The following is a 27,057-nucleotide window of genomic DNA, read 5'->3' as shown; positions in this document are numbered from 1 at the left end:
TGTACCTCTTTTATTACCCCATCCATGTACAGATTGAACAACCATGGAGACATGACACATCCCTGTTTCAAACCAACTTTCAAAGAGAAAAATTCACTTAGTTCACCATCCACACGCACTGCAGCCTTAGCACCATCATACATACTCTTCACAGCATTCAACAACTTCCCATCTACTCCATATATTCTTAACACTTTCCACAATCCTTGTCTATCCACCCTGTCATATGCTTTCTCCAAATCCATGAAAGCCGCATACAACTTCTTTCCCTTCTCTAGAAACTTTTCCACTAAAGATCTAAGAATGAATATCTGATCTACACAACCTCTTCCCTTCCTAAAGCCTCCCTGTTCTTCTCCAACTAATTTCTCTGTTCTTTCTCTAACTCTGTCTATAAGTATCCTACCATACACTTTTCCTATTATACTAAGAAGACAAATGCCCCTATGATTACCACACACTTCTTTTTCCCCTTTTCCTTTGTACAAGGGAATAATTATACCTGACTTCCAATCCTCCGGGACTCTACCTTCCTCCCAGGCCAATCTGCACATCTTCCACATCCATTCTACTACTATCTCTCCCCATGCTTCAGCATCTCACCACACACTCCATCAATTCCTGGGGCTTTCCCCGATTTAACTTTCTTCATTGCTTCCACAACCTCTATCCTACTGATTTCTACCTGTCTTCTCACCTCCCTCCTTCTCCCAGCCATTCCCCAGCCACTTGTACTCGCATTACTTCCATCCTCTACGTTCAACAATTCCTTAAAGTGTTCTCTCCATCTGCTCACTTTTTCTCCCTTCTCCACTAGTAATCTACCATGTTTATCTTTCACTCCCCTGCTAACTTCACTTCCACCCTGTCTTACTCTTTTCACTTCTCTCCAGAACATTTTCTTACAGTCCCTCCACTTTACACTCAAATTCCTTCCAAATTCCTGATCCACTCTCTTCTTACTCTCTCTTACTAATCTTTTCACCTCTCTCTTCCTTTCCACATATAACTCTCTCTTCTGCCTCTCAACTTCTTCCACGCCCCTATTTCTCATCCATTCATTGTATGCTTTCTTCTTTTGTGCCACAGCCTGTTTCACCTCTTCAGTCCACCACGCTGTTCCTTGCACCCCCCTCCGTCTTCTCTTCCTTCCACACACCACATCACATGCTGCACATATTTCTTCTGTAAATATCTTACACACACCTTCCACGTCTCCCATCTGCTCCAATTCATATTTGCCCAATCGTTCCTCCACTTCTCTCTTATACTCTGCCTTTTTCTCATCCTCTTGTAACCTTTCCACTCTCCTTGCAACTACTCCTTCCTCTCGTCTTTCCCTTCTTCTATTCCTCCATCTTACTTGCATCCTAATTCTGGCCACCACCAAGTAGTGGTCAGAAAGGCCACTCCCCCAACCTCTATAAACTCTTGCATCCAATATACATCTTCGCATCCTTTCATCCACACACACATAATCAATCATTTGCCTTCCTTTCATTCAGTTCACCACCCACCCTTCTCATCACTCGCCATGTATACCTGTGGATCATTTTATGCCTGAAGAGGGTATTGGCTATTACCAACCCCCTCCCAGCACAGATGTCCACTAACGCACTCCCATTCTCATCTATCTCAGCAGGCACACCCCACTCACCAACTATTCCATCCACCTTCACATTACCAACTTTACCATTCATATCACCGATCAAAAACACTCTCTCATTCCTTCCAAACTTTTCCATGCACACTTCCACATTTGTCCAGAACTCTTCTCTCACTCTTCTAGCACGATCTTGCGTTGGCGCATACACACACACAATCGCCCACATTTGTATTCCAACTTTCAACTTTACCCACACAATCCTTGACCCAACTGATCCATACTGTCTTATGCTCTTCTTCCATCTTTTACTCACAACTATACACACTCCTTCCTTTGCCCTCTCATTCTCATCTAAGTCTAAAAGCAGTTAATAACTCACCTAAACCCAGCTCAATCCAACATCATCCTTGAACATGCTTGGGGTTTCATTCACTCGAGATTTATCATGGAAAGATCATATTACATCTCTTGTAAAATCTGCTTCCAAGAGATTAGGCGTGCTAAGCCGACTCCGTACCTTCTTAACCCCAGCACAGTTGTTGACTTTATACACGAGATTTATTCGCCCCTGTATGGAGTACAACTCTCATGTGTGGGGAGGCTTCCCACATACAGCTCTTCTTAAAAGGGTGGAGTCAAAGGCTTTTCGTCTAATTAACTCTGCTTCTCTTACTGGCTCCCTTCAACCTCTGTCTCTTCGCCACACTGTTGCCTCTTTATCTCTTTTCTGTCACTACTTCCATGGTCATTGCTCCTCTGAACTGTCTGCTTGCATCCCTTCACCTCTATGACGGGTGCATAGCACCCGTCTAGCAGTAAACTCTCATCCCTTTCCTGTCCAACTCTCTAATGCAAGAGTTAACCTTTACTCTCAGTCCTTACATTTATGCAACAGGGCAACTCTGGAGGTGTCATCATCTGTCTGCATTTCCTACTAACTATGATCTCCAGTCTTTCAAATGCAGTGTATCCAGGCATCTCGAAATGAATGGATCTTGTTTTTTTTTTTTTGTTTTTTTTTTTTTTTTTTTGCAGGCGCCAAGCCTTTGGTTCCTTCTTCCTCGCATAAAAAAAAATATATATAAAATATGAAATCATCAAAAAACAGATCCGGAAAGAAATCAGACTTAGTAAACGGGACCCAAAAATGGTAGTGTTTACCCACCTATGAGTAAAATCATCCTAGGCAATAAAATAATAAACCTCTTGTTATCAAAATTAGTTGAAATCAACTAACACATTGGATGAAGACTCACTGTAATACCGGGGACTGGCTGTCGCTGGCAGGGAAGGATGTTAATTTTTAACCATTGTTAAAGTAGAGTATCATATAAAGGGCCATAGTATAGCAAGGAGTGACTGTACTGAACTGTATTTAATGAGTCATGTTGTGTTGTGATATTCTTGTATGCATAAAATAACTTGTTTAACCATAGTCATTGACACTAGTCACTGATATTTTATTGTTTATTAGCTATGAGTGTTCATATTTCAGTATTTTTCCTCTCACTATGTCCTACCATAAAAACCTGCTCATTATCTCAAGGTAATTAAAATATTTACTTGCAATAAATGGCATTGTATAGGTATTTTATGTAGTTTTGCAGTGTGTTTTGTAATAAAGTTTAATATTCACAAACTTCAGTGGCTTTATGGATCCTGATATAATCATTTGACTTTCATAAGGCCTGCAGAAAATTAGCAAGTATCAAGTGAAGAGATTTTAAATTTCTTGTGTACGAGTAGCTCCACCCTGTAATTGTGGTATTGGAGGTAGGCTGGACGCCCCAAACAACATTTAGATTATTGGCTAGACGCCTTCTAATGTCACAGACAGACACCCATAAATGTGCAGTTGACACTTCTAAAGTGTCAGGATGAGATCCCTGAGTGTTTGACACCCATAAGGCGAAATATTGACAACCATGAGTGTTTGGTTGTCTCCTGTAAGGTGTAAGACAAGACCCCTGAGTGTTTTGGTGACACCCATAAGGTGTAATATTGACAACCTTGAGTGTTTGGTTGACTCCCATAAGGTGTAACACAGACACCCCTGAGTGGTTATTTGACACCTATAAGGTGTAATATTGACAACCATAAGTGTTTGGTTGACTCCCATAAGGTGTAATATTGACACCTCTAAAGTGTCAAACTGACACCTCTAAAGTGTCAGACTGACACCCTTGAGTGTTAGGCTGACACTCCTAAGGCATCTGCTTGACACCCTCATGGATATCACTTTGACTCAGTCTGACACCCCAAAGGTGTCAAGCACACACCTTTGGGGTGACACTTTGGACATTGTAGCCTGACACACCAAATGGTGACACTTTGATACGTTACGTTTGACTGGATCCTTTGGTTTGGTATAGAGTTCAATGTTTGATGCACCAACGTGTCCTGTTGGCAAGATAGTAATCAACGTATCCAGTCAGTAAACAGGCTGCCACAGCCAAACTGGCGGCTTCCTTAAATACTCCAAACAGTATATTTTATTTTTCATCTACACTTTTTGGAATTTAAAATAACCAGATAACTATCAATGTTCCATATGGTAATAAAATTACTTTCCTGAAGATCATGAGATTGTAAGAAGACAGTTGCAATCACCACAACCATTTGCGATATCAAAATATTAAAAAAAATAAAATGAAAGTTCGTCCATTAAAAAAAGGTTATAACATATTAAGGAAACTTAGAACACAGGAAGAAATATAGGTAAATAAAGAGAGCAAAGTCTATTTTTCCCCTTTGGAGCAGAGGTGCCTAAGGCTGGGCTGGTGTAGTGCAGAACACTTAAGGACAGGAGGCTGACCTACGCCCCTGGTAATGTCTACAAAACAGAAATACCTGTGGGACTCCAACCACAGTGCACAGCCACAGGCCACTGTGCATTCTGACCCAAAAGCTCTACTACCACACCACCATTAAAAAGGTAACAAAAGTGGTAACAAAGTAACAAATAACTCAGCACACAAAGTATACTCCCTCTGGCTACCTCTGGGACTTGAACCACAGCACATTTTGACCCAAGGGCTCTACCTCCACGCCACCATTAAAAAAAGTAACAAAGTGGGTAAAAAAGTGAGTAACAAGTAACATCAAAGAAAGTTAATGTCCCTCCAATAAGACAGAGTAAACTGAGAGTAACAAATAACATCAGAGAGTAATGTCTGTCCATAGAGATAATTCTCAGCACTAAGCAAAAAGACAAAACAAAATGTAGATTCCATTAAAGTAAAACAAAAACTTATACGATGAATCAAATCACACCAGGTGTGGGGGTGGGGCCTGCCGCTGTGTGGGGTGGTGGTAAATCACACCAGGTGTGGGGGTGGGGCCTGCCGCTGTGTGGGGTGGTGGTAGCGGTGGTTCAGGTACAGGGCCGAGACACTGACCAACAGTTTGACCACAAACCACGCCACCACCCCCACCCAAGCCCCATTCCACACCTCCCACACCTCTATCACCCCAACTATGGCCTCCAGGGGGTGAAGCAGCTGGGCACAATAGATGGCACTCAGTGCCAGCTGCCAACTCAGCATACTGACACCCAGAATTACACTCAGCACCAACAGCACAACCTGAAACACGTCATTTTTGACAAACCAAAAGCCAACCCAAGTGGTGAGGAACCAACAGTGATAAACAATAAGCCAAGTTAGACCCGCGTTGAGCTCATACCGCAATTGTGAAGAAATTACCATCCCGGTCAATTCAGACAACATTAGCCTACCGGGATAGTGACTATATTGTTCTCCTAATGACTTAATTGCCCAGTTAAGCCTTGATGGCTCAATATTATGTCGCAAAATTGTGTCTACAGGAACACCATTCTCAACAAATTTGGAAACAATATCAGAAATATCCTTACGGAAATAGGCAACACATGTTTTGACAAAAATGGTGAAACCTAAATCAGTAAGTGACACAATTACGAACCAACAAGTTATGAGTACGAACAATATCTTTTTGAGGAGGGGCCGAATCCCGTTAGTGTTGACGGGGATAGTGGTGGGGCGGTAGACCCCGTTGTCCATGTGTACAACTGTGTGGGACATTTTGGGATGAGCTTACCAAAACTTAATCGTAAGCTATATCACAATCCAATATCGTACTACACAGTACGATTAATTTTAACCTTACTAACCGTTATAAAATTACGAGTCACAATAAAGCGAGAGCGCGGACAACACACCCTCTCGCTAACTCGTCCACTAGAGTCGCTCACGCAGGTGCTCACCTTTTATAGCCCCAAGACGCCGGAAGTGGATATTATGAATATTCGCGCTGCCAATATTTCGTTATTTTTCTGCCATAATAACCTCAGTGCCATTCAAATCCTTTAAACTTATACATTTTAAGAAAAAACAAAATCTGTATTCTAAATTTTATTAATTTAAGACTGATTTAGTGTTAAAATAGCATATTAAGAAACGTCAAGTAGGTAATATTTTCGAAACTGCCTTTTTTCGGTCGTATCAACTTAAATTCAAATCTGCGTTTGTATTTTTGAATACACCACAGCAAAGGCAACATACACTAGCCATATTGTTTGTGAATATTCATTGTTTCCTTTTTCATTTCCTAACTATTATTTCTTCAAAGAAGACTGAAATAAATAACTTTTCACAAAGACCTCCCCAACCTCCTTGGAAAATATCATGCATAGTTATGACACCTACCACAATACTAACCTACTGGCCTGTGACTCCATATCCTTTCCATAGCACCTCTTCGTGACTAGCACCATAGTCTATGTTAGTGCTAATCTCTTATTACAGCACAACACTGAAGATGGTTAGATGGCAATTTTACGCCAAGTTAAAGTAAACAGAGTTTAGTATCGTCACTATTTACTTTCCTCTAACTTCTCCTAAAGGCCTTACTTTGATCAGCTGGATTGGTGATAATTACAGTATAAGGGAAAAACATTCAAGCACCAGATTCTGTGGCTACTAATGGTGCTTTTAATAACAAAATCAAACAATTTATGGATGCTGTGAACTCTCTTCAGCTACAATTAGGGTGAGGTGGGGGTCAACCCTACTATTAGTGGCAAAATATTACACCAAACATTCAGATAAAGGTTTTATTATGAAATGTAAATATCAAAAGAAGCTTCAGGAATAGGGCTATCTTTGGTATGGTTATCACTTCTTTTGAAATATGATAAGTTATCTTAAAAGTGTCTTTTCAAAAAGGTAGCCATGTGTATAGATGAGGGGGGGGGGTGAAGTCTACATCCTGTCTGACAACACTTTAATGTGGTACCAAAGTAAATCTAAGTTTATATATGAAGTAGGCAATGTAAGAATTCAGAGCAGAGACATTTATCTACTCCATGACTTTCATATTGCCTTACAACCAACACAACAATTTAATATTCCATTATTAAATGTTTAACCTTGCTGAATACTGAAATGTGGTGCTAAATTATTGTAAAAGTAAAGGACATATGCTGTCCCAGTACAAAAATGTTGGCCACACGTTACAGAAATATATATGCCATGAATGAAGAAAAACAGGCCAGGTTTAGACGTAGGACTGTTATTATTTAAAAAAGATATATGCTATAACACTACATAAATAAAGGTGAAGGTACACACTGCACTCTTTAATCTACCTCGGGTGTTATGCCAGCATGTTAACCTGATGTTACAAGTCTACTTCATATTGTACTGAGTTAGAGCCACATTGAATTTAATTATTCTGGCAAGCCTCTGTTTTACCTCCCCCCATTTGCAAGGCATCTTGATAAACCTGTGAAAGACATATAACGTGAGTTCTTCACACACAAATCACCTTACTAATACTGTATTTTGTAATTTGTGGTGGACCGTAGAAAAATGAATTGGGTATTGTACGCCCTACAACTATCGGTAAATATAAAATCACACAATATTGGATTATTGGCCAAATAATTCAATCTGCAAGGCTCAACTGCATGTACTATAATAACAAAATTAGGCTATACATATATCCCTGCAAGAAACTCGTACCGTATGACTGAAAACCATGTTGCACGAAACACATGTACATAATTTCATGCTGGATTGCTAGCAGTAATGTTCTGTGAGTATCCAGGTACCTTCTAGGTATTTATTTTGTATAATGTGACAACCACCCACGCCATATTTATTCGACACAGGCCTCGGGCGTCGATGGTCATTCATTTCTTCATATACAGTATTATAGTAGCTACGCAGACAGACTCTAATTAAGATAGAATGCCCTACCATCAGAATCTACCAGTATTCATTGTATCAGCAGTGTTAAATGTTATACCAGATATCCAAAAAACTGAAAACTCACCTCCAACATCCAGCTCTCCAGATGTAAACATGGCGCTACCAGGCGGCCCAGCTGTCCTGCCGCGTTTTCTTCTTCTTAAGCGATTACTATTCTAGACCCAATAGGGAGGAAATGAGAGCGTCTGTACCATCCACTAGTACGGTTTATGCAACCTCACCCAACCAAAGTGTGTGTGTACCACTCCCTAGCACGGCTTATGCCCACCTCACCCAACCAAAGAGTGTCTGTACTGTACCCTGGACTATGCATGTGACTAATGCCACGCGTAAAGAATATTATGGTTATAATCTGGTGGCATCAAATATATTACATACTAATTATACCAATAGCATGTTAAAATACCACAAGATATTCGCCTACGTGGGTATACACATATGAATACGTTTCTACTTCAGAGCACAATATTAACCTATACCTATTCTTCGCAAACATTCATATATACTGGAATTCAATGTATAACAAGATCATTTTATAAATACGTTTGACAATTATACTTAAATAACACTGTGGGTGAATGTTATTGTTGTAGTGCCTACAGTATATTCTTTTACAGTAACTGTATAAAGTGGTATACACCACTATTATGTGATTAAACTGTGTACTATGCATTACGACTAGCCATTCAACATACCATGCAATGCTATCTGCAGCTGTGGTAGTCCATCTCTGTTCACTTCCAGGAGAGTTTCATCATGCAGTCTCTTCTCCAGCTGTGGTACTCTATCTCTGTCCTCTTCCACGGGAGTCTGACCATCAGGGTGGAAGGAATGGATGCTGCCATCTGTGTAATGTCATAAATAGTTTGGGATCAACGAGACATACCTAACCAATAGTGTTGTTATATGTGTGCAATATGAACACCATCAGTATAAGGAGAGTGCATTGATAAAAAGACAGTTTACAAGCATTATCTTCACCATAATCACTGGGACAGGGGAGACTGCCTAACTCACTGTGCAGCTACTCTGTACTGTCATCACAAAATGGCTATCATATTTTGTATATAAGACTATATGACACTTGTATTTTATGACTATATTCCATAATGTGTTCTGTATTATAACATGTTATGGACATCCATACATCGTATCAGAGGAAACGTCTGTCAACCATTTGTGCCCCTTTTACAAAATTAGTCATTGCCATCAAGTTGCATGTGTTACATATAATCATTATACAATCCTGGAGGAGGAATGGGTGAATATCTACCATAGTCTGCTGGTGTCAACTAATGATGTACAACAGCATCTGGATGGACGTTGATGGAAGGACAATCTTCAGCACTTGTAGCGGGATGTACTGGTGGATCCTCGATTGACATATCCCCTGTGGAGGTGGAGCCAATTAATACAAACTATACTGTTACTCAAAATACATAAGGGGAACAGTAGGTAATATGTGCAACATTTATCCATACATGAAGTACAGTACATAAATGTTTGGCAATGTAGCTTTGCTCTGTCTGCAACTGTTACGCAGGTTATTAATATAAAGACCTCCACTTTTATATATATATATATATATATATATATATATATATATATATATATATATATATATATATATATATATTACAGTAAAAGCATGTCAACTATAATTTTCATTTTTTGGGGGGTTGGGGTGGGGGGCAGGGTGGGACAGTTCCAGTAGCCCAAGTCATCAGCATCACCTGGAATTTCCTAGTTGAAGTAACATGTATTAATCGGTCACGCCTGGGTAAGCTGAAATTAAGCCAGGTCTGTATGTGGGGCAATATCACGGTCATCACATTATACAGACTGGGATCAGACATGGGACCCAAGCCAGCTTCGGCTTCATGAAGCCATGGTTTTTGGTCGCGGCTTCGGCTTCATGAAGCCATGGTTTTTGGTCGCGGCTTCGGCTTCATGAAGCCATGGTTTTTGGTCGCGGCTTCGGCTTCATGAAGCCATGGTTTTTAGGTCGTGGCTTCGGCTTCATGAAGCCAAGGTTTTTAGGTCATGGCTTCGGCTTCAGGAAGCCATGGTTTTTAGGTCGCGGTTTCGGGTTCAGCTTCGAAGCCAAGGGCCTGGCTTCATCCCCAATTCTTAGCTAAAGCACCAGACCCAGAAAGTTCGTTACAGGAACATAATATGCATAAAATCAATCCATCAATCATTTCCTGTGGCACCCTCGGGGATGCATAGGGCCTCGATGAACTCACACCACCACATCCTATCTTGTGCTAACTCCTCAAGATCTCCCCAACACTCATCTCCAGCTTCCCGTCTCATTGTCCTCACCCACGTCTCTTTTGGCCTTCCTCTACCTCTCCTACCAAGTGCCACCCACCCTGGTGTACCTCGTACTATTCCCTGTCTCCTATACACATGTCCTAGCCACTTCCATCGTGAGAATCTAACATATTCATCGATCGGCTGCACTCCCGTTATTTCTCTAATTCTACTATTTGGTATCCTTTCCCACCACTTAACTCCTAATATTCTTCTAAGTGCTTTGTTTTCAAACACCAAGAATTTATTTTCCATAGTCACTGTGCTGTACCAAGACTCGTGTCCATAAATTAAGATACTCCTAACCATTACCTTATAAAGTTTGATTTTTGTATGCACAGAGAAATTGTTATTATTCCAAATATTTTTAAGCATTCCCATTGCCTGATTAGCCTTCTTTAACCTTTCCTCGAATTCAAAGTTCAAAGAACCATCCTTGGCTAAATAAGTACCTAAATATTTAAACCTATCAACTTGCTTTACAACCATACCTCCAATTACACATTCCTGCGCATTTTCCATATTCATATTGATTATTTCAGTTTTTCCACAATTATATAACCAAACCCACCTTGCGACCTTCACTCACCAAACAGTCCAACACTCTCTGCATCTCTTCTGGCCCATCACAAATCAAAACTATATCATCTGCATAATCTAAATCCAAAAGTTTCCTGTTCTCTCCCCAAAGTATACCTGCACCGGTTTCTGTTCCAACGCGTTTCATAATGTAATCAATGACCAATATAAATAGTAAAGGCGATAGAACACCACCTTGAATTACTCCGGACTTGACTTCAAACGAATCACTCAGACAACCATCAACCATCACTTTACAAAATGTGTCCTCATGCATGTTCATAATGACCCTCACAAACTCCTCTGGTATTCCATAATGTCTCATGATCTTCCCCATGGTCTCTCTCGAAACACTATCAAAAGCCTTTTCAAAATCAACAAAACAAAGACTTAACGGTACTCTCATTTCATTAACTTGCTGCATCAAATGCCTAACTATAAAGATCTGATCATTGCAACCACGTCCCTTTCTAAAACCAGCCTGTTCATCCCTCAGAATACCCTCAACCACCGGCTCCAACCTATTTAACAACACAATACTGAAAACTTTCAAAGCTATCAGTGACAAAGAGATTCCCCTCCAATTACCACATTCACTCAGGTCTCCCTTCTTCGGAACTTTAACAATTACACCATTCTTCCAAACTGATGGTAGTAACCCCGTCACCCATATCTTATTGAATAGCTTGGTCAAGATCATTATTAATCTATCCCCCTCCACTTTAAACATTTCCGGAAATAAACCATCCTCCCCTGGTGCCTTATTATTCTTTAACTGTTTTACTGCTTTCTCCACTTCTGCAAGCCTCAACTCTCCTGTTTCTATATTTAAATCTTCCTGAGCAGACGGTATATCCTCTTCTGGTGGTATTGGTCTATTAAGAACTGTCTCAAAATGCTCTTTCCATCTGTTTTTAATATCTCCATCTTTGGTCAATAAATTTCCTTCCCTGTCTCTAACTGGTATTTCCTTGCGTTTACCTGCATTACCACTCAGTTCTCTGATCGATTCATATGCTATTCTTTGACTCTGTCCATCATTTTTGTTTATTAAGATTTCAGTCTCTGCAACCTTTTCATCCACACATCTTCTTTTATCTCTCCTAGCTAACCTTCTTACTTCTGAATTCAAACTCCAGTACGCAGCTCTTGCTAATTCAATCTCTCGTTCATCAACGCATTGCATCTCACTCCTCAATTTAGCCTCACCACTCTTTTTTATCATATCCCACGTTTCCTCTGATATCCATTTCTTTCTCCTGAATCTATGTCTCCTTCCAATCGTACATTCAGCAGTCTCATGCAAAACTTTGTTCACATCCTCCCACATCTCATCTACACTTCTCTCCCCCTCTTCCAACGTTTCCAACACCAAAAACCTATTTCTGCATTCTAATCTGAATTCCTCCTTTTCTTCTCTTTCCCTTCTAAGCTTAACAATATCGTATCTACCAACACCAGATTTTTCCTTCTTCTGATTTTTAAGTTTAAACCTTATTTTTGCAATGCTGAGTTGATGGTCACTACCAATATCCGCTCCCCGTTTAACATGAGCATCTAGCAGAGAACTTCTATGCCTCCTACTGATAGCGATGTGATCAATCTGATTTTTATATTTTCCACACGGCGACACCCAAGTTGTCTTGTGTATATTGCAATGCTGAAAGAGTGTGCCCCCGATGACTAAGTCATTTGCTAGACAGAAGCTTCCAAACCTCACTCCGTTTTCACTCATCCTACTACCAACTCCCATCTTACCCATACATGCCTCAAATCCCTCATTTGAACAGCCCATTACTGCATTAAAGTCTCCAACGCAGATCAAAACATCATGTCTAGGTACCCTTCCTACTCCTTCTTGCAACTTTTCATAAAATGTGTCTTTCCTTTCATCGAGTGCATCATTAGTAGGTGCATAACACAAACAGACTGATGTTGCCATGATTTGATTTAAACCGTGCGTATAACAATCGCTCATCTATAGGATCCCACTCACATAAAGCCTTATTTGCCTTACAACCCAGCAACAATCCTACTCCCTGATAATGCATTCCGTCCTGTCGACCAGATATCAATAAACGTATACCATCCTCCAAATCCAACTTATCGACTCCAGTTAATCTAGTTTCTGTCAGAGCACAAATATCAAGTCCATAATTTTGAAAAACTTTCACTAACTCATCGATTTTACCGTCATGATTTAGCGTTCTCACATTCCAGTTACCAATTTTAATTGTATTTTTTGCATTGACAAAGGAATTAGATTGTAATTGAGGCAACCGTGAGATTCCGTGAGATTCTTAGCACCCCAGGCAACCGTGAGATTCTTAGCACCCCATAAAAAAAAAAACTGCCTGATCTTCATATTGTCAAGTCCTTTCTTTTGCATCCACTTCAGCTCAATAAAAATATCAAATATTATATACAGAATCCTTTATTTCCAGACTGACGATTCCTAGGGTCAACATTTGTATGTAAGAGATAATGGTACTGTACCTATTTGCCCCTAGGTAAAATGCAAAGTATTATGCACTCACTCACTTGCAAGGACTCACTACGTTTGAAGTTCTGATTTTCTTACTGGCTGGTTACAACTGGCATACTGTGACACGAAACTGATTACTGGCTTCATAAAATTCAGACAGCTTCGACGTTGTCTTTGTGAATGTTTACCTGGCTTCGGCTTCGGCTTCGAAGCCAAAGAGGTGGCTTCAGCCCCATGTCTGACTCGTTAACAAATTCATTGGTTGGGTACAGTGGTATGACGATACAACTTGTTGATCCAGTAACTGGATGGCAAAACATCTTGGAATGAAGGAGAGAAGAAATGAGTTTCAACTCGAGTTGAGAAATGGGTATGATATACCAAGCGAAGAAGAACTGAATGAAGGTGGGATTGAAGAGGAGTGGAAGCACTTGCAGACGGCTATTTTGCAGGCAGTGGAGGAAACCGTACCAGAAAACGAACAGGAAAGACGACAACAGTGGATAACTGATGACATTTTAGCAATGATGGAGGAAAGATGAGAAAGAAATAATGAAAGTAGATCTAGAGATCCAGATGTTGAAATAAAAAGTAAATGCAAAGAAAAGAAAGAGGAATGGTTGAATGAAAAATGCCAACAAGTGGAAATATTACTGAGAACTAACACTAGGAAGATGTATAAAGTTACTGAAGAGGTAAGTGGAAGAAAAAGAAATGCTAGAAGTTCAGTAATAAAAGATAAAAATGGAAACATTTTAGTGGATAAACAAGATGTATTAAAGAGATGGGAAGAATATATTCATGAGCTGTATGATGATGAGAGAGAAGTCAAGCCCGAGATTGACGGTGTAATGAGCGGACCAGTCTTATTAAAAGAGGAAATTCAGAAAACTATGAGAAGTATGTGTAAGAATAAAGCAGGAGAGGATGGAGTGGTGGTCAAGATGATGGAGGCAGCCGGAGAATTTGGATTAGAAAAAATAACCACTTTGGCAAACAGATTATATGATGCTGGATACATTTCAGAACCGATGAAAGTGTTTTTGTGGCCATCCCAAAGAAAAATGGCGCAATGGAATGTGATGAGCATAGACCTATAAGTGTGATGAGTCAAATGGGGAAAGTATTGTTACGAGTGATAGGGGAAAGAACAAGACGAAACATAAATAGCTATGTGGCAAAGGAGCAGTATGGATTTCCAAGGAGCAAAGGCATTAGAAATGCTATTTTTGCATTGCGAATGTTGATAGAAAGATCTCTGGAAGTACAGAGGGATTTATACTTGTGTTTTGTGGATTTTGAAAAGGCCTTTGACACAGTGAGGCGTTAAGAGATGGTGAGAATGTTGCGAATGGTTGGGGTAGATAATAAGGATATAAGAATCATTGTAAACCTGTACTGGAAAAAAAAAAAGCTGCTGTTAGAGTCGGCGAGGGGAAGACGGAGTGGGTGACTATAAAAAGAGGAGTACGACAGGGATGTGTTCTGATGCCAGACTTGTTTTCTTTATACGGACAAGTTGTAATGGACGAATTGAAGGAATTGGTAGGGGTCAAGGTTGGTGATAAGAACACAAATAATCTGAGGTATGCTGATGACACGGTACTGGTAGCGGATTCGGAAGAGAAACAGCAAGAACTGGTGGATCGATTAGTGGAAGCATGTCAACAGAAAGGGATGAAGATTAACATCAGGAAAACAAAGGCAATGGTACTAACAAAGCGGAGAGAAGCGATGAATATCCAACTTCATATCCACGAAAGCTATATAGACCAGGTGAGAAGTTTCGAATTCTTGGGTGCTGTTATATCAGATGACAGAGGAAGTAAGAAGGAAATTGTAACAACTGGTACTGCTAAAGGAGCGTCCGGACGCATGAGAAAAAATTTACTAACATAACTATGGATATGAGGACACGAATAAGAGTGTTGAAATGTTTTGTTTGGTCAACGCTATTATACGGGTGCGATACGTGGACAGTAAGAAAATGAGAGAGATTAGAAGCAGCTGAGGTACGGTTTTTGAGAAGAATGTTGCGAATATCATAGACAGAAAAAGTAACAAATGAAGAAGTTCCGAGATGGGCAGGAGTGGAAAGAGAAATGAAGACCATAAAGAAATGACAGATGGAATTTTTGGGACATGTTATATGAGTAAAAGAACTTGAAAATGACTGTTTACTTGGAAGAATAGAGGGAAGAAGAGCAAGAGGAAGACAACGATTAAAGTATATGGATTGTAAAAGAAGCAATTTACAAGGAAGATTCAGCAATGTGCAGTTAATCAAGATACCTGAGGCTAGAGGAAGATGGCGCTCCATGTCCGCTAACGTCACATGACAGGCACTTCGGTAAAGTAAGGTAGTAGAGGAAGAAAGTTCAAATTAATACCCTGTACCAAGAGACTTGCCTTACTGTACACACGTACCTCCCATCACTCATTCACTCCCTAACTCACTCATTCACTCACAAAATACACTGTATGTGTGTGTACACAGGAATAACATTTGTGGCAACTCATTTATTCCAGAGTACCCGATATGCAATGCTGTCATCAGCACTGCACTGTTGCATTTCCCAGTGGCTAATTATCTCAAAGCTAATGCCACTTTACATCTGCAGATAAAAACACGCAGCCGGCCGGGGTCGGACGGGTTTAGAGGACTGGTTGGAACTTGGGCGTGGTTGGACGTGGGATATGGTTGTGGCTAGGACTAGCCGAGATTGGGCGTGGCTGGACGTGGGATACTGATATGACTAGAACTGGACGGAAAGTGGCTGGACGTGGCTAGAACTCGCTGGGATTGGGTGTGTCTAGGTGTAGGATTTGGCACTGGCTGGGCGTGAGAGTTGAATGTGGCTAAGCCTGTGGCTGGGCGAGATCTGGGTGGGGCGACGAGGGGGATTTGGGTGAGGAGGGGCAAGGGATTTGGGTGAGGCGGAGCAAGGGATTTGGGTGGGGCGGGGCGAGGGATTTGGGTGAGGCGAGGCGAGGGATTTGGGTGAGGCGAGGCGAGGGATTTGGGTAGGGTTGGGAAAAGGAATTGAGTGAGGCGAGGTGAGGGATTTGTGTGGGTCGGGGCGGGGGATTTGTGTGGGTTGGGGCGAGATTTGTGTGGGGTGGGGCGAGAGATTTGTGTGGGTCGGGGCGAGATTTGTGTGGGTCGGGGCGAGAGATTTGTGTGGGTCGGGGCGAGAGATTTGTGTGGGTCGGGGCGAGAGATTTGTGTGGGTCGGGGCGAGAGATTTGTATGGGTCGGGGTGAGAGATTTGTGTGGGTCGGGGCTAGAGATTTGTGTGGGTCGGGGCTAGAGATTTGTGTGGGTCGGGGCTAGAGATTTGTGTGGGTCGGGGCTAGAGATTTGTGTGGGTCGGGGCTAGAGATTTGTGTGGGTCGGGGCTAGAGATTTGTGTGGGTCGGGGCTAGAGATTTGTGTGGGTCGGGGCTAGAGATTTGTGTGGGTCGGGGCGAGAGATTTGTGTGGGTCGGGGCGAGAGATTTGTGTGGGTCGGGGCTAGAGATTTGTGTGGGTCGGGGCGAGGGATTTGTGTGGGTTGGGGCGAGGGATTTGTGTGGGTCGGGGCTAGAGATTTGTATGGGTCGGGGCATGGGATTTGGGTGGAATGGGGTGAGGGATTCGGGTGGGGCGAGGCGATGGATTTGGGTGGGGCGAGGCGATGGATTTGGGTGGGGCTGGGCAAGGGATTTGGGTGGGGTGGGGTGGGGCGATGGATTTGGGTAGGGCGGGGCGGGGCGGGGGATTCGGGTGGGGCAGGGCGATGGATTTGTGTGGGGCGGGAGAAAGGATTTGGATGGGGCGAGGTGAGGGATTTGGATGGGGCGGGGCGATGGATTTGTGTGGGGCGGGACAAGGGATTTGTGTGGTGCGGGGCATGGGATTTGGGTCCGGTTGGGCGATGGATTTGGGTGGGGCGGGGTTTGGGAATTGGCCATGGTTGTGCTTGGTAATTGCGCGTGGTTGGGAGGCTGGATGAGGACTAAATAGGATTCAGGAAGGGCTGAGTGGGATTTGGGTGTTTGGGAATGGGATTTAGGCGTGGGATCCAAGACAGACGGGGGTTTGGGGGGATTTGGGCGTGGCTGGTATGAAATTTGGCCGTTGTTGAATGCGGAGAGGTGTGCCTGCTGGGATTTAGGCTGGAGAGATATTGTGGAGTGAGGTCTGGTGGGGTGGGGTATATTGATGAAATCTGGTATGGTGTGGTGTTATGTGGTGGGCTGGTCAGATGTGTGGTGTGATGGGATGTGGTGTAGTATGTGGTATGCCGTGCTGTGATGCATTGTGAGATGTACTATTATAAAGAATGGGGTTATATGAGGCTGCTGTAAGGAATGGTGTGGTCTAAAGCGTGGTGTGGTGTGGTGGGGCCAGTTTTATTTAATGTGGTGTGGTGTGGTTTAATGTGGTGTGGAGTGGTGGTGTGTAACGATGAGTGGCGTGGAAGGGAAGGCAGAGTAATCCTATAGTGTTAGGCGTGGTGTGGTGTGGTGCGGTGCAGTGTAGTGTGGTGTGGAGGGGAAGGTTGTGTAATCCTTTAGTGTCAGGTGGAGTGTGGTGTGGTGTGGTGCAGTGTAGTGTGGAGGGGAAGGTAGTGTAATCCTTTAGTGTTATATGTGTTGTGGTGCGGTGTCGTGTAGTGTGGACTTCATATACTGTGTGTGTGTGTGTATATATATATTATAATATATATATATATATATATATATATATATATATATATATATATACCTACCTACAGAGAGTATCGTAAAGGTTAAGAGGTTAAACGCTTTTAACTCATGCATCCTAACAACCCCTTTTAATCACCAGCATAATGGGCTGGTAATTATTTAAGTCGTCTCCATATACGTGATCGTGTGTCTGTCTGTTGTGGCTACTATTAACTAAGGAAGGCCTTGATCGACTAACGTAATCTTTTGTAGGTTGTATACACTGACATCTAGGTCAAGTTACAGTAGAGTCGTTAGGTCAAAGTTCAAAGTTATAAGATAAAAAAAATCTATTTCTAGCAGATGATTGTCCTTACATTATATCTTCATATTCCTCATCAATTTCACTATGATTTGGAAGGGCTGATTGGACTGAGGGGTTTCAAAGATCTAAGAAAATTAACGGAGTTGAGAGAGAGAGAGAGAGAGAGAGAGAGAGAGAGAGAGAGAGAGAGAGACAGAGAGCACATAAGTACGATGGCTGGGCTGTAGACAAAGCAATTAAGGATGGTTTGGGGGTGATGGTGGAAAATGAAAGAAAAGGGTTTTGCCGTGAAGGCGTTTGAATGTATGGGTGTGGTGGAGTGTTGACGTGTATATACTGTGGGAAGGGGAGTATGGTGGTGTCGAGGAGGAGGAGGAGGAGGAAGTGTAAGCAGTGTAGTCTGTCAGAAAAGATGGTGTGGTGATAATGAGTGGAAAACGAAGGTGTGGGGAGAGCCATGTTAAGGGTACGGAAAAAAAAAAAAAAAAAAAAAAAAAAAAAAAAAAAAGTGAATGTGAGGGGAGTGGGATAAGAATTTTAATGCTGGAAGGGACAGGAGTTTGATGTGTTGAAAACAAGAAGCTTTCACAGAGGTGTGTAGGTGTACTGTAAACAAAAACTAAAGGAAGAGGTAGATGTTATATGTATAATTGTGGGGGAAAAGGGGGGGGGGAGAGATTTGTAAAAGCAGGTGTTAAAACAGGAAGAACTGAAACAAAGATGTGGGAAGAGACGAAAGATGGAAATGTATGACCGAAAAGTGCAGGGAATAAAATCGATGCTAAGTGTGGAGGTGTAAGTGTTTAAGGTGTAGAAAAAGGGTAGTGTGGCAAAGAAGTTAGTCTATGGGAAAAAGCGTGAATGTTAAGTGTGTAAAATTGGTGCGAAAAAAGGGTGTTGAGGAGAGATGCTTAAAGTGAAAAATAAGTAAATAAATAAATGGGTGAAGAAAAAGTGTGAAAAATGAAGCATAAAGATCTGTGTGTAAATGATGTGTGTAAAACGAGTACCATGAAAACAACGGGGTGTGGGAAGGGCCGATGTGTATTACGTGTAAAAATAATATGTAGGTGTGGGGAGGTGTAGGTGTATGAGGTGTGGGAAAGAATAACGTGTGGATAACTCAGGCGTGGGAAGGAAGATGTATAACTTGTGACAAGAAAAAAAAAAAACTCGGTGTGGGAAGGTTTTGGTGTACAGGTGTAAAGGCTGGGTGATAAAAGTGTGGGAAAAGGTGTTATAATATTAGCTGTAGAAAAAGACAATGTAGAAAGAAGACGTGCACGGAACTGAGGCATGGAGAGAGAGAGAGAGAGAGAATCAAACCCTGTGGCTGGATAACGATAATAGTAATGACTGGCGTTTTTTTTTTTTTTTTTTTTTTTTGTGAACAGGAATAAAAATCAAATAATACCCACAGCTACACCAGATTACAGGTGTCCTTCATTCATTAAACTGTAACAGTTGGACTTGAACTGATGCAGGCTGGTTTGGGGGGGGGGGGAACTATTCAGGGGAAGGGAATTCCAAAGATATGCAGTTCGGGGAATAAATAAATTTTGATAGGCACAAGTTCTGCAATATGGCAATGTGACAGTCAAGAGCACTACCAGATGCCCGTGTAGTACAGGTGTGGAGAGGTTGCATAGTGGATGCAACCTCGTCTAAGCATTTGCCATAAAAGTATCTGTAAAATAATGCGAGGCAACATTCCTTCTTACCTGTAGGGGATGCAATTCATTTGTAAATGCAGGGTTATTAAAAATTCTTCACTGCACTTAACGTCCAGCTATTTATCACGGCTACACAATGTTAATCCGTAAGGGTATATACGACCACCTTCTTTACCATAGTTTTCCATGGGATTCTTTGAGTATTTTATGACTGCGTTTTCAAGTTTTTACCACATTTTAATTCTTTTAAAAGTGGTGAGTTTTTAAATGGAGGATTAGTGCACCTCCCTGTAAAACAATTAACTCTAAGCCCTTGGCCACCCCATTAGGGATACATGGCGTCTGGCAATGGATGGACGGATGGAGTTTTTAAAGCAGGTTGTTTAGTCCCTAACGATGCCCGGATGCCGAAGCCAGACGGACGCCATCTTGTCGGGCGAGTGCAGACGGGCGACATCTTAGAACGTCATTTTTTAACGAAATTACCATTTAAAAAAAAAAAAAAACTTACCCTTAATTAGAGTAAAAACCCAATCTTCCTTATCCTACCCTAAACTGACCTATCCCTTACATTTACTGATGGATCCCCATCGTACTTGAAAAAGCACTTTTGCACATATTTACCAAGTCACTGACTTTGTTCATCTATCCATCCATCATCCAATCCTACATTGCCCCATGAGGAGCGTAGGAATCCGGGGCTAAGCGGTTGGTCCCGACATTGAAGATGAGAGTGACCAGCCTCCCTCATCCCTGGGTGGCATTACACGAGCAATCAACCCCCAACCATCCCTTGGATATAAACCTTCACCGGCTCAATCCTCTTGGAGCGCAATAATTACTCATTAAACCACCAGGCGCCATAATTTGGTTATATGGTTACTACCCAGCGTAGTAAATGGTTTCCTGGTGTGCAGGAAACCATTTGGCTTGTCACTCAGTGTAGAGTCATCCACAGGCAGAGGGAAGAGGAAAGAATGGAGGAAAGACAAAAGAGGAAGGGTAAAGTTACCCATAGGCAGGAGAAGGAAAGAATAAAGTAAAGGAAGACAGAAGAGGATGGAAGGAAAGAAGGATGGAGGAGAAGAAAGGGCAGACACCCGACAGCAGCACTACGTCGAGTGAGTGGATGGTAAGCGCCCCCACCTACCACCAAGGAAAAAAAGTTAATCTCTTAAATGTGGTCCTATCTGTCTCCTTACGGATTAGCTACAAAATAATGCTTGACACAGTAAAGAAAGTTTATATAACATAACGGTAAACATACGGTTTAGGCCGCAGAAATACCTTACCGATTCCCTTCCTCCTCTCTCAGGTTGTTTTCTGTATTTTTCTAATGACTTTTATGATAGTAAATGATTTACTGTTGATTTTGTTTCCCTGTTGTTTTAGTCAATACTCATTCCGATTCACTCGTGTTGGCTTCTCAGGCGTAATGGCAGACTTTCTAAAACGTACTCTAATCAACTGAAATTTATTTATACAGCTATTGCAACCTGACCTTACATATTCGGCTTATCCTTAATCTAATCTTAACTTAGCAAAACGTCCTAACCTAACCTAATCCAATCTCTAACATACCCTTACTTAACATAACCAAACCCAATCTATTCTAACCTATCCAACGGTAATAACCAGAGGCACCGAAAGGGAACACCAAACTTATCTCGGTACAGTTGCTTAGCGTTTAGTGTGTCCGCCATTACGCCCAGGAAACACCACGCGTCGGGGAAGCAAAACATGGATAATAAAAACAATCGGGAAACAAACTCGCCACAAAGTAGCCCTTTACCACCATAAATAAAAAAATACTGAGCAAACTAACAATACTGTAAGTGAACTGTTAAGGTTTCTCTGCTGATTAACCTGTACATTTACCATTAACGCAAAAGACGCTCTGGTAAATTCGAGTGCACACGCCTGCACCAGCCAATATGGCGCAACATTCATCCGCCACTAGGCATTAGCCTAACCTATCACTACATGACTACCCTTACAAAATTGCTCCAACTCAAAGTAAGCTTAAAAGGTAAGTCTTAAAATAGTTCAGGGACGTAATATAATGAAAATCGGTAACGTTGGTTACTTCTAAAGTAATACCGACGCTCAATAACTAGATAATCGGTGTCCCAAAAGACCGCAAATGTCCCAACTTCCTTTATTATTTACTCTGCTCATTACATACCAATATCCTGTGTTATCAATGTAAAGTATATCGATATTCAAACTACATAACTGGCATAAAACAAGACGCTTACGTGAAATACGCAAAATAAATCATCAATGAACAAGTGCTGTAACGCCTCCAATGCCACCCAGAACATGGACGAATGCTAAAAATGGCTGACCTTCCTTGCAGATGGCGTAGGGGGAAGCCGATCAGTCTACCACCTGACCCTTCGTTTGACCCAGCCTCCTGTACACCTCGAGACGGACACCACCACCAGGCCACAAACATCCACTCACTCGTAGTTTCACACACACACACACACACACACACACAAAACGCACTACATCCCCACTTCGCCACCACGCCCTACGACACTGAAGTTGTGACCGAACTGTAGCCAGTAGCCGCAGCTACGTGGCAGCGTGAGATCCTGCCGATGATGGGAAAAGCAGGGGTGACAACCATCCCGTGCCAGGGCGTCAAAAACCACACCGTAAACTTTCTAAGCGTCTATAAATCAGTCACGCCTAGTACTACTTAATTACTACACATGGGGTATAATAACATACAGTTGTATAATTTCTTCATACCTATGCGACTAATCTGCTGGAGTACAACTGAAGCAATAAATAATCATCCGAAATATTGGTACTCTTGATCTGTTGGGCATGCGCGGCGCAGCGACTCATATTGCCACCGCGGGTCTATTTAAACATGCTTCACCGATTACTTGTGTATATACTTCACATATTCTGTACTGTGTTATAACACCAAGTCAGTTAAAGAAATAAAGAAAATCTACATGACATGTCCAGTCTATCAAAGAAATATATGGCACTTCCGTCTTCGCATTTTGAAACACTGGACGATGCTTTTGAAAATAATATCAGGCAACTTTGAAGAATGTCCCTCCCTCATAGTTTTTAATAATAATACAGCGTAGGATGGAATTCAATACGAGATACAAAATACACTCTCCAGAAACTACCTCTGGAAAAAATGCGAATGGTAAAACTACCGATCACCTGGTTGAAAAGATGTTACTTGATCCAGTGATATTTACTTCCACTGAGCAACAGCAAGTGTTCACACTCCAGCCCAACAAAAATAGTTGTGTGGTTAGATGTGTGTGTGTGTGTGTGTGTGTGTGTGTGTGGTTAGATGCTTCTTTGTGTGGTTTGATGTGTTGTGAGCTGGTATGTAGTTATGTGGTTAGATGCTTGTTTGTGTGGTTTGATGTGTGGTGGTGTGAGCAGGTATTTGTGTCGTCAGATGCGTGCTTGTGTTGTTAAATGATCAGTAGTGTGGTTAGATGCGTGCTTGAGTGTGTGTGAGTGTGAGTGTGTGTGTGTGTGTGTGTGTGTGTGGTTAGATGCTTGTTTGTGTAGTTTGATGTGTGTTGTTGAGCAAGTAGGTAGTTATGCGGTTAGATACTTGTTTGTGTGGTCAGATGCGTGCTTGTGTTGTTAATGATCAGTAGTATGGTTGGATGTGCATGTGATCAGTGTGTGCTTATGTTGTTCAATGGGCAGTACTGTGGTTAGATGTGTTGTCGGATGCGTGCTTGTGTTGTTAAACAATCAGTGGTGTGGTTAGATGTGTGGTTGGATGCAAGGTTGCGTGGTTAGATGTCTGACTGTGTGGCTATAGACGAGGTTGGGCTGAAGTTCAACGAATATTCTGACTGCAAAAGGTCTCATGTCAAAACTTGGCACACACTTCCTGTTGGATGTGGTGATGGAAGGCGCTACATGAAATACAGGATGGGACACTTATATCTACAGCATTTCTTAGTGTTGAAATATAAAGTTGTGGTGATGGAAGGCGCTACATGAAATACAGGATGGGACATTTATATCTAAAGCATTTCTTAGTACTGAAATATAAAGTTGTGGTGATGGAATGCGCTACATGAAAAACAGGATGGGACATTTATATCAAAAGCATTTCTTAGTGCTGAAAGGCGCTACATGAAATACAGGATGGGACATTTATATCTAAAGCATTTCTTAGTGTTGAAATATAAAGTTAGTTCACAACACATATACTGTGCATAGTAGATGGATGAAAACATGTCAAAGACGAAGTAGTGACGTGACAGTTTTTTAAAAATTACATCTGGCAAATGGGTGTCACGAGTTGTATTCATGACAGTGAAACAGCATACTGCTTATTACTGTATGCAATGTTGCTTTATCAACAGTGTGACAGCGTATTAGCATACTGCTTATTACTGCATGCAATGTTGCTTTATCAACAGTATATTCCTCTAGACTTCAGGAAATACCTCAGTCTAGGCACTGACCATTTTTCTCTGCAAAGGTCTTCCATGATCTTTGTACAGTAGGTCCAGCAGGGCAGTAGACACATGTGAGTTTGTTATTGTTTATAATCGTAACGTACGATGTTCAGCCGTGTCGTGCTAATATTTCTTAAAGAAGAATCGTTACATGTTTCTCATAACACTGTTTATTTCGTTTTGATTGACAAATACATGAAATGGATGTAAAATAAAGCTTATCAATATTTAAGGAAGGAAAGAATAATAACCATCCCCAAATCGAGATGGTAAACTCAGCCCACCATTTCTTTATTTTCTTTGTCTATAATAAAGCCTCTCTTCCTTGTAGCAGTGACTAAAATAATGTTGTTATGATTTCTCCCTTGCTTTTAGTGACACAGAGGGCACATAGAATGAAAGGAGTTTAGTAGACCGACTTTGATGTCGAAAATTAAATAATCTGGTGAAGAGTGGCAGTTTTTCCTTGGTTGGTGACATCGGGAATTAGCATCCTGCTTATTACTGCATGCAGTGTTGCTTTATCAACAGTGTGACAGCAAAACAGCATACTGCTTATTACTGCATGCAATGTTGCTTTATCAATAGTGTGACAGCAAAACAGCATACTGCTTATTACTACATGCAATGCTGCTTTATCAACAGAGTGACAGCAAAACAGCATACTGCTTATTACTGCATGCAATGTTGCTTTATCAACAGTGTGACAGCAAAACAGCATACTGCTTATTACTACATGCAATGCTGCTTTATCAACAAAGTGACAGCAAAACAGCATACTGCTTATTACTGCATGCAATGTTGCTTTATCAACAGTGTGACAGCAAAACAGCATACTGCTTATTACTGCATGCAATGTTGCTTTATCAACAGTGTGACAGCGAATTAGCATACTGCTTATTACTGCATGCAATGTTGCTTTATCAACAGTGTCAATAATTGCAAGGATCTTTGTCATACACGCCCAACACTCAAGCCTTAACCCGCCACGTGCCAGTGCCATTTTAAAATGGTCTGACAAAATTCCGCGGCCAGTTCCAGTGCCGTTTTAAAACGGTTTGAAATAAAGTTCACTGTGACTGCATTTTTCAAACTTCGCAGGTAAAAACTGGCAAGCAAGTATAACTGTTCCTCTACCATCCCCTACGCTGTCAAGGCCATACACTCACTCGCTCCCCCCCTCACGCTTGCTCTGCCTGTGCCTCACCCAGTGCTATACATAGTGAAGGAATTTTGTAAATATTGTCACGTAAATATAAGCTGTAAATATTTTCTTGTAAGTGTAAGGACTATATAGTGAAGTCAAGTTGTAAATACGTTCTTGTAAGTGCCAGGACTGTACGTACTGAAGTCAGGTTGTACCTATCATTAAGTAAGTGTAAGATAATGCATTCACAGTGAGATGGACAAAAATTGTGATAGATGCTGAAGTGATAAGTAATCAGAAAAGTGTACTGAACATTGCTATACCTTCCCAGCCTAAGTACATGAGTATACCTTACATAGGAAACGGCTTTCTCTCGTACGTGGTAAGCATGAGAGCAGTTATGCAGGACTGAATAAAAAACCAATTTCTGGGCCTCAGTGAGCATTTTTTTAATGGCGAAAATCATTGTTTCCACATCAAAATCTATCATATTAAAAAAAAAAAAAAAAAAAAAAAAAAAAAAAAAAAAAAGAGGTTGAAAAATAGCCAGCACTGGGGTGACCCATAGGGCTAAAAATAGCTGGCACGTGGCGGGTTAAATGTACTGTATTATGCCAGCCCCACCTCGGGTGCCAACACCACTAGGGGGTGCTATGCCACTGGCTGTTATCATTATCTGTGCCCCGCCTCGGGTGCCAACACCACTACGGGGGTGATATGCCACTGGCTGTTATCGTTATCTGTGCCCCGCCTTGGGTGCCAACACCACTACGGGGGTGATATGCCACTGGCTGTTATCGTTATCTGTGCCCCGCCTCGGGTGCCAACACCACTACGGGGGTGATATGCCACTGGCTGTTATCGTTATCTGTGCCCCGCCTCGGGTGCCAACACCACTACGGGGGTGATATGCCACTGGCTGTTATCGTTATCTGTGCCTCGCCTCTCACCGTCTACAAACGCAATGAGTTGTATTCTCGTTCTCTTAGCAATTTTTGCAACACCTATTCATAACCGATTTATTCTGCATAATCCATCCATCCATCATCCAATCCTACGTTGCCCAATAAGGAGCGTAAGAGCCCGGGGCTAGGCAAGTTGGTCATGACATTTAACATCAGTGACCAGCCTCACTCATCCCTGGGTGGTATTACGTAAGCATTAAGCCCCAGCCACCCCTTGGATATAAACCTGCACAGGCTCAATCCGACTGGAGCGCCTTAATTACTCACTAAACCACCAGGTGCCATAGTTTGGTTATATGGTTACCACCCAGCGTAGTAAATTGTTTCCTGGTGTACAAAAAACCATTCGGCTTGTCAGTGTAGAATCACCCATAGGCAGAAGGAAGAGAAAAGAATGGAGGAAAGAAAGACAGAAGAGGGGGTGTAAAGTCACCCACAGGCAGAAGGAAGAGGAAAGAATGAAAGATAGAAAGACAGAAGAGGAAGGAAGGAAGAGAGGAAAGGACAGACGCCCAAAGCAGCACTACATCGAGTGAGTGAATGATGAGCGCCCCCACCTACCACACTATG

The sequence above is a fragment of the Coenobita brevimanus genome, chromosome 96 (assembly GCF_032717465.1).
Source record: "Coenobita brevimanus isolate Jiangsu-jjx chromosome 96, ASM3271746v2, whole genome shotgun sequence".
In the NCBI taxonomy this organism is placed as follows: Eukaryota; Metazoa; Arthropoda; class Malacostraca; order Decapoda; family Coenobitidae; genus Coenobita; species Coenobita brevimanus.
The sequence above is the reverse complement of the archived record's forward strand: the minus strand, read 5'-3'. Positions refer to the sequence as shown.